We start from the raw sequence: 13,633 nt of genomic DNA on the forward strand, positions 1-13,633 counted from the left end.
AAAAAAAAAAAAAAAAAAAAAAGAAACCCTGCACAAGACAATCACAAATCCAGACTGGGGCATGATAATAGATTGCAGAAAGAAAAATAAGGAAGTTTCTATAAAACACTCAATTTTATGGAGGGTTTGAAGGAAAATAAATGATACAATAAAGGTAAGTAACATAAGAAGTACAGAAAGATTTTTAAATGTCAGAGGGAAGGATATAATTGTTGGAATCTCTTAGATTTTGCAGAGAAAAATATTTACATAGTCACAAAAATAAAATACTGTTTACTAATTTTCATCTTTTGGAATTAAAAGACAGAGCATGGATAACAATTAGCAACTTGACAATGTAAAGTTTAAAATATAGATGAAAGAAACTGGGAAGTAGAAAGGAAGGAGAGATGAAGGAAAAGCAAAAGAGGATTAGCATCTTCATCTTACAAAGTGAGGAGAGTACTATGTGATAAAACAAAGATGGAAGTTTACTTATATTAATGTTTCAAGACTGTCTCTTGTATTTGGGGTTCCTACAGATATTTCCCAAGCCCCTCAGTCATTTTTGACAGCATATCTTTTTTCTTGGTAGTACTTGGGATTGAACTCAAGGCTTCTGCATTAAGCTACATGCCCAGGCCTTTTTGAATAATTTTTATTTTTGAGACAAGATCTCTCTAAGTCACTAAGTTGTGATCAAACTTGTGACCCTCCTGCCTCAGCCTCCCAGAATGCTGGAATTATAGGAATGTGCCACTATGCCTGGCTTGGCAACACGTTTTGAGAACTAAAATGTGAGCAAAGGCAGTACATATCATTTCCAGGTGGAAGCTTGAAGACCTAACAGATACTCTGTCACTCTGTTTTTCCCTCTGTAGCAGTTGTATTGTCAGTCTGGGCCCCAGAAGAAGAATAATCAGGACATGGAAGAGAGCTCCCAGGTAGTTAGCAATGAAAATATAGTAAGAGGAAAAGCCCTTAGTGATTATAAGCTACTGAAGTTTTGGGGGCTGCTTCTTAACTGCAACATAATTTAGCCTATCATCTGCAAAAGTAAATAAAGTGCTGCAAACTATAATGAGACTGCAAAGAGTAGTACAAATGGGGATGGTGAGTGAACTAAATTTTCATTTATGAAGGCAGAAAGTTAATAGATAATGTTTCAAATAAAAATAAATAACTTTTTTACTCTGGATTTCTCACGTAAGAGAAACCATGTGATATTTAAGCTTGTGTATTTCATTTATTTAACTTAACATTATGATGTCAAGGTGCATCCATTTTCCTATAAATGACTCAAGGTTATCTTCATTTTCAAAGGGGAAGAGGATCAAGAGATGGAGGGAAGGGGAGAAAGGAAAGGGATAAGGTATGATAAAAAAATAATTGGGATGTGTTATGTACATGAATCAACTCCACACAAGGAATGTGAATATTATGTACTGCAAACATGTACAAAAAAAAAGGAAGAGGGTGAGGGGATGGGTAGAGAGGGTTGGGAGGGAAGGGAAAAGGGATGAAAAAAGGAATTAAAATGTGTTATGTACATGTACCAACTTCCCACAAAGAATGTAAATATTATATACTACACATATGTACTAATAAACTAAAATAGAAAGGAAAATAAGTATTTATGTTGTTTAGAAAGTTATGAAACTATTAAGAAACAAACAAATATCTGCTCAAAACTTACTACATAAGGAACAGGCCTAGGATAGAAAGGGGTAGGGAGGAAGATTTATGCTTTCATCATAAATTCTTCAGACTTTTTTTTGGTACTAGGGATGGAAGCTATGGAGTGCTGAGCTATATCTCCAGCCCTTTTATTATTTTTATTTTGAGGCATGCCCTCACTAAATTGCCTTGCTAAGTGACCTCAAAGTTGCTATCTTCCTGCTTGAGCCTCCTGAGTAGCTAAAATTATAGACATATACCACTATGCCTGGCTCTTCCAGGTTTCTTTCTATGGTTTAAAATAATGTGCTTGTACTTCTTTACTAATTTTTTTAAATGTCCTTTTATTTGACTTTAATTTCCACAGCCTGTAAAAAGTGATCACTGTGGGTTCTGAGAACATGGTCATAAGAATCCAACTGAAATCTCCCTGAAAGGGAAATTGTGCTTTGGAGGATTCAGACCTTACACACCTAATTCATTCCTGATGAACACTTCACTTTTCAACACCTGATGGGCAAACCGGGATCCCCTTGAATTTGATTTGACAACCACCTTCAAAATTAAGATGAGAATAAAAAGATTTTACTTTGTATCATTTAATAATTTTTCAGAGAGAAAAATATATCAAAATTATTTCTACTTAGCAATGAAGGTAATTTAAAATTGCTATAAATTGGATTATTTGAAGACCTGGTATTGTTATTTAATAGACTTTTCAAAAGTTTGAGCTGCAAGGTTTTCTCAAGTGAGTTCTCTGCTATTGCTGGCTGAACCTTTTTACAAAGTCTCCCTATCAGTGTTATGGTTTCTAGCTAGACGGCCCACCAAATCCTCATGCTCTCATAGATGGGCTTTCGGGTGGTGAAGACTGCCGTGAAGAGGTGGATCACTAGGGGCATGGCCTGGAAGGCCTATCTCCCTCCTCTCTTGTTCACATTCTCTGCTTCACTATCATGCAATAAGCAAGCATCCTCTGCCATGCCACCCTGCCTTGGAGCCAACAGACTATGAACTGAAACCTCTACAAACTTTGAGCTGAAATAAACCTTTCATCCTTACAATTGTGTGTGTTGGATCTTGTGTCTCAGTAACAAGAAAGCAACTGAGACAATCAGTATCAAATTCTTCAGGAAATTCATCTCTTACCTGGCCTCCAAATGGCCCCAGTCATAGTGTGTGCCCTCTAAAACCTACCCCCGAATCTGTGCAAATGATAAGATCATCCAGGCAGGTCCTGTTTAAGAACTTCATAGCCTTTTCAGCAACAGCTCTATTACGATATTCTACAAAACAGAAAGCACACGCCAATTTCTTTATTCTATTCAAGCCAATAAGTAACTTCTTTTAAAAAAATTATTAGTACATTTTGTGGTACATAATGACTGTGTTAATTGTGAACATGTTGTACATGTGTGTGACACATTTTAATTCCTTTTTGTCTTCTCTCTTTCCTCCATCTATTGGCCCCCTTTCCATTTGCAAAAGATCTATCTCTCTATTTCATCTTACCTGTCTTTCATTTTGCTCTTTACTTTTTCCACACTTTGAATTTCTCATAAGATAAACCTATGGCATTTAAGCTTATGTGTCTGATTTATTACACTTGACATTATGTTTTCAAGGTCTACTCATTATCCTACAAATGACTCAAATGTCTTTATAGCACAGTAGTACATCATTGTGCATAAATATCATATTTTCTCTACTCATTCATCTATTGATGGATATACAGGGGGATTCCAAGATTTAGCTATTAAGAATTATGCTGCTACAAACATTAATATGCTATAATATGTCTTTAACTCTTTCAGGAAGATACTTAATAAAGGAATAACAGGGCCAAATGGAATTAAAATTTTTGAGACCACCACCTCTGTTAAAAAATTCATATATTTTCTCCTTGGTTGTATAAAAAGAAAGATTCCACACACACAATGCGAAGCTTCCTCTCAGAAATTTTTCACTCTTATGACTATCACAATGGAAATGCTGGTCCTGATACTTACTCAGCTCCACAAAGAAATCTCTACTTAGAACTGTCAAGTTGTTCAATATGGTGCAACAGTGTACAAACGGCAGTTTTCAGTCCAGCTTGATAGCAGTGCCACAACCAGTGAAACTCTAAGTGAAGTTTGAAATTAAAAAAGAAGTTACTGAGAGGGAAACAGAGATATAAACTTGTGGATATTTAAGACATCTGTGTCTGAATGCAAGGACAGCTCAGCTCTTGAACTGAAGATCATGTCAAGGCAAGGTAAAAATGAACAGTTGCAGGCCCAGGAACATAATCACAAAATCCAACTTTTAAAGTCTGCCTGAGTCTGTCTGGCCTTGGTTAACTTAAATCTTATCTACTTAACCTGTCACCAAAGAACACTTTAAAAACAGTATACTTATGGAAAATATGACATATGACAGTTATGTGGATCAAGATCTCATGGAGAATGAGTACTACCATCCCTCATCAAGGACTAGGCATCAGATAAATCACATATGTAATATGTCAAAAGTACAAATACTGGGCTCAGGCTACAGCTCTGTGGTAGAGTGTTTGTATAGCATACAAGAGGCCCAGGGTTCAATCTCCAGTACTGAAAAAAGGGCACAAATGTTATTTGGACATACTCTGGTAATTTGCAATTCAAATCTATTAAATGGGAATCAATATATAATATTGTCAAGTCATAGAAAGAGTTGCTGTATATTATCAAGTATACAAGTAATTCTATAAAAAAGTGAAAACTCATTGGTGTCATAAATGTGACCTAAATTAAGATTAGATTTTATTAGCAATAATTCCATATGTCATCTTAGACTTTAGACTTTTATTTAATTACTTGTATATCCCAAGTCTATTTTAAAACCTTTTTTAGAGAATTTTAACAAATGCCCTTTTCTTTGTTTACTAAATTTACTTACAGAAGTCAGATGCATTTTTATAATGATTCAATTGATTCTATCCATATTTTTCAAAAGAAGACATTAGTTTCCTCTTTCCCTTTCCTATTTTGCAGTGGTTTCCATATTTGAATGTGAAAGAAATACCTGAAACTAAACTTAAATTTAATGCAAATTCTTACAGTCTGACTTTAAGAGATTCTGATTCCGATTTGGAGAGAGACCCCGGACTTGACATTTTAACCTGTGCCCCTCAGTGATCCAACTTTAAATCAAGCAAGGACAAAATTTTCAGAAACTCTTCTGAGAAACTGCATTCCCTTCACAAACATTAAATGAGCATTCTATTTGCCAGAAATTATGGTAGGTGCTATACAATAATTACAAGACACAATGAGAGTAAAATTCTTAGAAATCACTGTAACCCAGGCATGATATAACTTGCATACACAGTAGAACTGCAATAAATCTGTTGAATGAACAGATGAATGAATGAGTTAATAATTGAGTGACGAAGTCAGACAAAAAATACAACACAATGTGATAAATACTGTGTTAAAGGTACGTCTGGGGGAAGAGGAGGAAGAAACCAAAATTTATAGGGTCTGTATTTCATACCAGGCACTGTGTGCAATTTCCACTAGATCACACAGCAGAAAAAGCAGCTAACCCAATTTGGGAACAACAAAGAATGTTTCTAGAGGAGGAGCTGCATGCACAAATTCTCAGAGGACAAGGAGGGTGTGTGTTGTGTGTGGATGTGTGCCTTAGAGGTTGGGGGATGTAGAGGTTTATGAATGAACCAAGCAGAGAAACATGTGCAAAGGCAGAATACAGTAAAAACAAATAAAAGCATAAAAATTGAAATCAAAGCCTAAAAACATATCAGGTGGGAAAAACAGTGCTATACAATTCAAAGCAATGAAAATTGGAGGCCCTGCCTATTTAAGTATCATTTGAAGAGCAGTAGGAAGCCCTTTGCCCAAAAAATCATCTTTCTGACAGCCTATCAATGATGTCTGAAAGTATGCCACTGGAAACTCATTACTTTGAGTCATTGACAAATTGCTCCATTAAAAAACAAATATCCCCCCCCCCAGACTTCATTTCCTTTTTTGTTTTGTTTTTTCATCTGGTTACTAGATTGGCAAATCGGGCAATGTGATAGCTATAGGGGATTTCATTTCATCCAGTCATTGGACAAAGTTTTCTGTAATTTCCTTGTGGATGAGATGGCAAAATATAAGCCAGATGTTTGAGCTGTTTGTTGAGATAAACCGGTAACTAGTCAAACAACTGTAGCCAAAAGAAAGTGAAGGAACAGTTTTGTCATAATGGAAGGGAAGTTGTACTCAGAGCCAAAAGATCCTATTCCTGGGTCATTTCTAATTTTGGCTCACTACAAGCAAGAGCATTCAAAATGGCCTGAGTCATTTAAAGTGCTGCTTTAAGGGACAATAAGCACTAGACACCAATAGATTCAAGACCACCTAGGAGAGCCTCTTGCCTGGTAGTCAAACAGTGGAAAGGATCTTTTTAATCTGTGTGATATTATGAATCAAGTATGAATTTTGAAATCTAAAGAACTTGGTTCAAATCTCAGCTTCATCATTTATTAGCAGTGTGGCTCTGGGCAAGGTACTTAACTATACAGATTTCAATTTCCTCATCCATAAACTGGAGACGAAAATACCCAGCTTGCAGCAAATTCTGTGACAGTGCCATATATAAAAGCATAAAACACACTGCTTGACATACTGCATGTATTCAATAAGTGGTAGGCTTTATATAAATTACTCTGATTATTCAGTGACTCAGAATAAGACATACAAATACTTCTTAAATGAACCAACAACATAATGGTAAGAGGGATTCTGGAATGATTTAGGTAGTCTCAGAGGAGGCAAGGGCCCAAACTGACAAAATGATGGATGATAATTAACAAGAATTAATGAAAAGGTTTATTTTTAGCGTCACCACATGGCAAAACTGCACAGTGAGGAGATCTGGAAGGAGCATCAGCTTAAGAGCTCTATATTATAATTGGGGGATCCCATACTTTATCCCTTTCTTCATTCATTTCTTCATTCAACCAACAATTATGGGGCACTGTTAGATTCTGAGGATGTACCCCTTCCCACAAGGAGCTCACAATCTGGAGACAAAGACAGCTTATAAAATAAATTAAAATATAATGGGATTATTCTAGTCTAGGGGCATATAATAGGCCTACAAGGAGCACACGGAAGGGAGTGAAAAAATATACAGGAGGAGGTCAAGAGGGAGACAAATTTCTAGAGACCATGATATATAAGCCTTTTAAGATAATTATATTTATTTTTGAATTGTAAATTCAAATTGCCCAAAAGGATAGGCAAAGTAATTCTTCTTCCTCCTCTTGTGCCCCAACAACCCAATTCTCTGCAGAAGCAAGTCACTGTCACTAGTTTCTTATGTATCTATTCAGATAGACTGTGAGTCCAATTTTGAAAGTCAGTAATGGTTTGGCTAGAACACGGGTCTCCAATCCCTGAGTCATGGACCAGTACCAGTTTGTGGCTGTTAGAACCAAGCCACAGCACAGGAGGTGAGCAGCTTGTGAACAAGTGAAGCCTCATCTGTATTTATAGCCTCTCCACAGCACTTACATTAATTCCATTAGATTCTCATAGCAGCACCAACCCTACTGTGAACTATGCATGTGAGGGATCTAGGTTGCATGTTCTTTATGAGAATCTAATGCCTGATGATCTGAGGTGGAGTTGAAGCAGTGATGCTAGTGCTGGGAAATGGCTGCAAATGCAGATTAACATTAGCAGAGAGGTTTTTGATTGCATAGAAACCATACTAAATCAATGGCTTTCAGACTCATTTCAAAACTTCATCAGTGAGAGACAAGTGACAATTAAGCTGCTCTAGTGGCAGACTTCACAGTGGCGAGTTGATGTACTTCAATTGTACAGTTGCATCTGCTGACTGACTTTAAGTCAGAATCTGACACTTATTTTAATCTGCACATGGCTCACTATTTTATTTATCACATCCTTCCACTCCTCTTTCCCTCACTGTGCACTTGTCTCAGTCACAGTTTTGGTAAACCCACAAGCTAAATCTAGCCAAAATGAGTAAACAAACAAATGTCACCAGAGAGCTTCTTTGTAGTGGGGGAAAGACCTAATAATAAGATAACAGGAGACTCTAAGACTGCCAACAGGAAAAAGAAAACTATATTTAAAAGAAAATATCAAGAGTCTTACTTCAATTATCAGTTTATTGCATTGAATGATGTATTGTACTCCAAACCCACTTTATATACATGGCAACTGGCTATCCAATAAAGCCATGAAACCTATAAAACTGGTTTGCCACATGGAGACGAAGTAGTCTACATTAAAACACAAGACTGTGCCAAGTATGGTGGTGCACGCCTATAATCCCAGCACTTGGGAGGCCGGGGCAGGAGGATCACTGGGAGCTCGAGGACAGCCTGGGCTACATAGTGATTTCAATGCAGATCTGAACTACATGGCAAGATCCTATGTCCAAAAAAGAGACAAGTCTGTGGTGTTTTTCAAAAGAAAAAACATACACACGAAGAACAGAAGCAATTATTAAAGGATACCAATTCATCAAATGTGTCTGCCCTAAGAGCATCATTCTTTTTTTATTTTAAAAATAAAAGAACAAAAACATATTAATAAATAGACATCCATTTCCAAAATACCACAAGAACAATATGAGCAATACTAAATTACAGACAAGGTGACAGGAAATTAACAATGATCCTATTACATATTGATAACTTCAAAGTGGTTATTCAGGAAAACAAATATAGACATGCAAGGTTGATCAAATAATTAATCATTAACTGTTCCTTTCAATAAAGCAATATAAGTCAGTAGTACAACGTTAGCTATCCTGTATAGACATATATACATAATTTTCCCCTTCTTTCTTTTCTTTTTTCCCTCATCCCAGTTGCTCTTTACTTTTGAGCATTTTCCTTGCGTTTCACAATGTGTATCATACCTCCTAATTTTTATTCACTCTTTCAGGTTCTTACACTAGTGAGACAATATGTTGCTTACACATGCAGGTCTGATTTATTTCATTTATGAGTATGGTCTCTAGTTGTGACCATTTACCTATAAAAGCCTCGAGTTTAGTGGCTAACTGCATTGCTAAAGCTAAGAATTCCTTTACTACTGGTGAAGAGTTGACCATGCAAGCTTCTAAGGACATCTGTCATGAATAGAGAGGCTGTATTAAAAATGGTGGCATGTGTTCTTCCTTTAGTTAACACCGTAAATAAATGAATTGATGAAATAGCAGAAAATATATTGAGAAACAATTGTTAGAGAGGATTAATGAGTCATTGTGGTACACAATCCCGGTTGACAAGTCTACCAGTGTTTACAACATGGCAACAATGTTTGTTTTTTGCAGGATATATTTTTCAGGAGGATGTGCACAAGGATATTGTTATGCACAATTCTGTTGCCAATCAATACCACAGCTACAGAACTATTTAAACCTCTGAATGATTACAGATCAGGCAAATTGAATCAGTCATCTGTGTCAGTATATGCATGGATGGAATGGCCGCTATAACTGGATGGCTTTCTGGTTTCACTACTTGGGTCAAAGATGTGGCTTCTGAATGTGAGTCTATGCACTGTGTCATCCACACAGAAGTACTGGCTAGTTGAAAAACATTACTGACTGCACCAACATTTTGCAGGATATGATTAAAATTAACAGCAGTAAAGTACATGCCCTTCACTTACATCCATTCATGTCAAACTAGAATTATGAAGGTGAAATGAGTATTAGGACTTTTGATATGTTTCAAACATTAGCAGAGATATTGACAAAGACTGAGCCATGATGTTCTTTCTCCTAGTTGCTGCATAATAACCTGTTTTGGCTTTCAAGAGTTTGAGCCTTACTTTCCATCCACAAAAGACCCTTGAGGATGAAGGAATGGATCGGTAACCAACTTGTGAATAAGCAAGGTGAATTGACATTGTCCATGGTAGAAGAGGGTCAGCTTCTCGAGATTGCAAATGATGCTGGCCTTAAAAATATTTTTTGAGAAAACATCAATTTTCCATACAGTCTGGATTAAAGTTAAGGCAAAATATCTTGAAATTGCCACAAAAAAGCTGAAAAGCCTGCTTTTGTTTTAACATCCTATTTTCTGAAGTTGGTTTTTCTGCAGTGGCAGAAACAAAACCAAATTACAGTAGACCATATATAAACAACACACCCTCAGACAGAATCAACTAATTGCAGAAAAACAACTTCAGGTCTCTCACTGATTCTGCGTTATAGTGAGTTGTATAATAATTTCATTATATATTATAACACAATGATAACAGAAATACAGTGCACAACAATATGATGTGTTTGAATCATCCTGAAACCATCCCTTCTGCTCCATGCATAGAAAAATTATCTTCCATAAAACTAGTCCCTAGTGCCAAAAAAGGTTAATCACCACTGGATTGGAAGATAAGGAATCATTCTAGGCAGGCAGAAGAGTGTGTACAAAAGCATGAGTGCATGATGAAGTGTTCAGCTTGGCAACATTTCGGCAAAGAGGACAAGGCAAGGGTGACAGGAGATAAAATTGGAAGGTTCACTTGAAATTATCCCTTGTATACTATCAGACTATAGTGCAATGAAATTGGAAATGAATGACAAAAGAAAAGACAAAAACTCCATAAACAGTTGGAAATTAAATAACATCCTCCTGAACGACCAATGGGTCACAGATAAAATCAAAGTAGAGATTAAACACTATTTACAATCAAACAAAAATGGAAATACAACCTACAGGAACCTGTGGGATGCAATGAAAGCAGTCCTCAGAGGGAAATTTATAAAGGTGAACTCCCGCCTCAGGAAAACAGAACATGCACAAATAAACAACCTTATGCTGCACCTCAAGTTCCTAGAAAAAGAAGAGCAAGTCAAACCAGAGCCCAAAGAAGGCAGGAAATTATAAAGCTCGGAGCAGAAATTAACGCAATGGAGACTAAAAAAACAATACAAAGAATTAATGAATTGAAGAGTTGCTTCTCTGGAAGAATAAATAAAATAGATAAATCCCTAGCCAACCTTATCCAAAAAAGGAAAGAAAAACTGAAATGAATGCAATAAGGAACGAAAGGGGTGAAATCACTACAGATCCTGAAGAAATTCAGAAGATTATCAATACCTACTTTGAAAATCTTTACTCTCACAGCATGGAAGACACAGAGGAAATGGATAGATTTCTAGATACATATACCAAAGCTGAATGAAGAAGATATAAAAATCCTGAATAACTAAATATCAGCCAGTGAAATTGAGAATGTTATTAACAACGTGTCAAAGAAGAAAAGCCCCGGGTCCTGACGGAGTCACAGCTGAATTCTATAAGCAACTGAGGCAAGATTTAACACCAATTCTTCTCAAACTCTTTAATGAAATTGAAAGGGAAGGAATTCTGCCCAGCTCATTCCTGGAGGCAAGTATTATTCTGATACCAAAACCAGAGAAAGACCCAACCAAGAAAGAGAACTACAGACTAATCTCCCTAATGACTATAGATGCAAAAATTCTCAACAAAATACTAGCAAACAGAGTACAACAAGTCATCAAGAAGATTATGCACCACAACCAAGTGGGATTCATACCAAGAATGCAGGGATGGTTCAATATATGCAAATCAATCAATGTAATACACCATGTCAATAGAGCCAAGGACCAAACTCACATGATCATCTCCATTGATGCAGAAAAAGCCTCCGATAAAGTTCAACACTCATTCATGTTGAAAACCCTACAGAAAATAGGAATAGATGGCCTTTACCTCAAGCTAATCAAAGCCATCTATGATAAACCAATGGCTAACATCATACTAAATGGTCAAAAATTGAAAGCTTTCACTTTAAAATCAGGAACAAGACAAGGATGTCCACTGTCACCACTCCTTTCAATATAGTTCTGGAAATATTGGCTAAAGCAATTAGAAAGAGAGAGAAATAAAAGGAATAAGGATAGGAAAGGAAGAAGTGAAATTGTCGTTATTCGCAGATGACATGATTCTCTACATAGAAGACCCCAAAAACTCCACCAAAAGGCTCATGGACTTAATAACCAAATTCAGTAGTGTAGCTGGATACAAAGTGAACACTCAAAAGTCAATAGCGGGGCTGGGGATTTAGCTCAGCGGCAAAAAGCGCCTGCCTGGCAAGCGCAAGGTCGTGAGTTCAGTTCCCGGTACCGGAGAAAAACCAAAAAAACAAAAAAAAAAAAAACAAAAGTCAATAGCATTCCTGTACACAAGTAACAAACAGACTGAGAGAGAAATTAGGGAAACCACACCTTTCACAATAGCATCTAAAAAGATGAAATACTTAGGAATCAATCTAACAAAAGAAGTAAAAGGTCTAGACAGTGAAAACTATAGTACTCTGAAAAAAGAAATTGGTGAGGATATCAGAAAATGGAAAGATATTCCTTGCTCATGGATAGGAAGAACCAACATTGTGAAAATGGCCATACTTCCAAAATTGTTGCACAGATTCAATGCAATCCCAATTAAAATACCATTAGTATACCTCACAGATCTAGAGAAAATACTCCTAAGGTTCATCTGGAACCAGAAGAGGCCTAGAATAGCAAAAGCAATCTTGGGAAACAAAGGAAAGGCAGGACACATCACAATTCCTGACTTAAAATTATATTACAAAGCTACTGTGATAAAATCAGCATGGTCCTGGCACAAAAACAGACCTGAAGATCCATGGAACAGATTAGAAGATACAGATGCAACTACAAACACACTCAGTCACCTTATCTTCGACAAAGGGGCCAAACACATTCAATGGAAGGAAGATAGCCTCTTTAATAAATTTTGCTGGAAAAACTGGCTTTCCACATGCCAAAGACTAAAACTAGACCCATGTCTATCACCATGCACTAAATTAAAGTCAAAATGGATCAAAGATCTAAATATTAAAACAGAAACACTAAATTTATTGGAAGAGAAAGTAGGTAAAAATCTTGATGACATCGGGGTAGGCAGAGAGTTCATGAACAAAAACCAAACTGCATGGGAAATACTTCAAAGAATCAACAACTGGGGTCTTATCTTACTGAAAAGTGTTTGTACATCTAAAGAAATCACCAATAAAGTAAAAAAAAAACCCACGAATTGGGAAAAAATTTTAGCCAACTGCCCCTCAGACAAAGGATTCTATCTAGGACATATAAAGAATTTAAAATAATCAGGCCTCCCAAATTCAAAGATCCGAAAATGGGCATCTGAGATGAATACACTTCTCTAATGAAGAGATACTAATGGCAAATAAATACATGAAAAAATGTTCAATGTCATTAGTCATTTACAAAATGCAAATTAAAACAACACTGAGATTCCACCCCAGAAAAGAATGGCTATCATCAAGAAATCAACCAATGACAAATGCTGCAGAGGCTGTGGAGAGAAAGGAACCCTACTCCACTGCTGGTGGGAGTGTAGATTGGTGAAACCACTGTGGAAATCAATTTGGAGATTCCTCACAAAACTAGGATTGGCAGTCCCATTTTATCGAGCTATTCCCCTTCTGGGTATTTTTCCAGAAGAATTAAAGACATCATACCACACCAATATATGTGCACCCATGTTTATAGCAGCACAATTTGTCATAGCTAAATCTTGAAAACAACCCAGATGCCCATCCACTGAGGAATGAATAAAAAAGTTGTTGTATTTTTATATAATGGAGTAGTACTCTGCTATTAAAAAGATAAACTCAAGGCTTTTGTGGGTAAATGGATGCAACTAGAGACCATACTCATAAATGAAATAAATCGGACCCACATGTGTAAACATCATATTGTCTTCTTGGTGTAGGGACCTGAAAGACTAGGTAAAATTCAAAACGTACAATAGATGATAGGATAGGGAAAGAAACTGCTCAAAGGAAGGAATGACTGGGATGAGGGAAAGAAGAAAAAAGAAAGAAGGAAGGCAAAACATAAATATATATATGAAGAGCTGTGATGACTGTATTGCTGTTGT

General features: G+C 36.4%; 1 protein-coding gene across 1 annotated transcript in view; it reads right to left on the minus strand.

Moving 5' to 3' along the window:
- Mid2 (midline 2) overlaps positions 1 to 13,633 on the minus strand; it is a 191,142-nt gene that overhangs the window by 156,401 nt on the left and 21,108 nt on the right. The window contains exons 2-3 of the mRNA XM_005404684.2: positions 3,666 to 3,780; positions 2,854 to 2,942 (exon numbers count right to left, since the gene is read on the minus strand). The gene's annotated coding sequence lies outside the window, so the exon portion shown is untranslated. The remainder of the gene's footprint in view (positions 1 to 2,853; positions 2,943 to 3,665; positions 3,781 to 13,633) is intronic.

Source organism: Chinchilla lanigera, unplaced genomic scaffold (assembly GCF_000276665.1).
Source record: "Chinchilla lanigera isolate Chin_1 unplaced genomic scaffold, ChiLan1.0 scaffold00089, whole genome shotgun sequence".
Taxonomy (NCBI): Eukaryota; Metazoa; Chordata; class Mammalia; order Rodentia; family Chinchillidae; genus Chinchilla; species Chinchilla lanigera.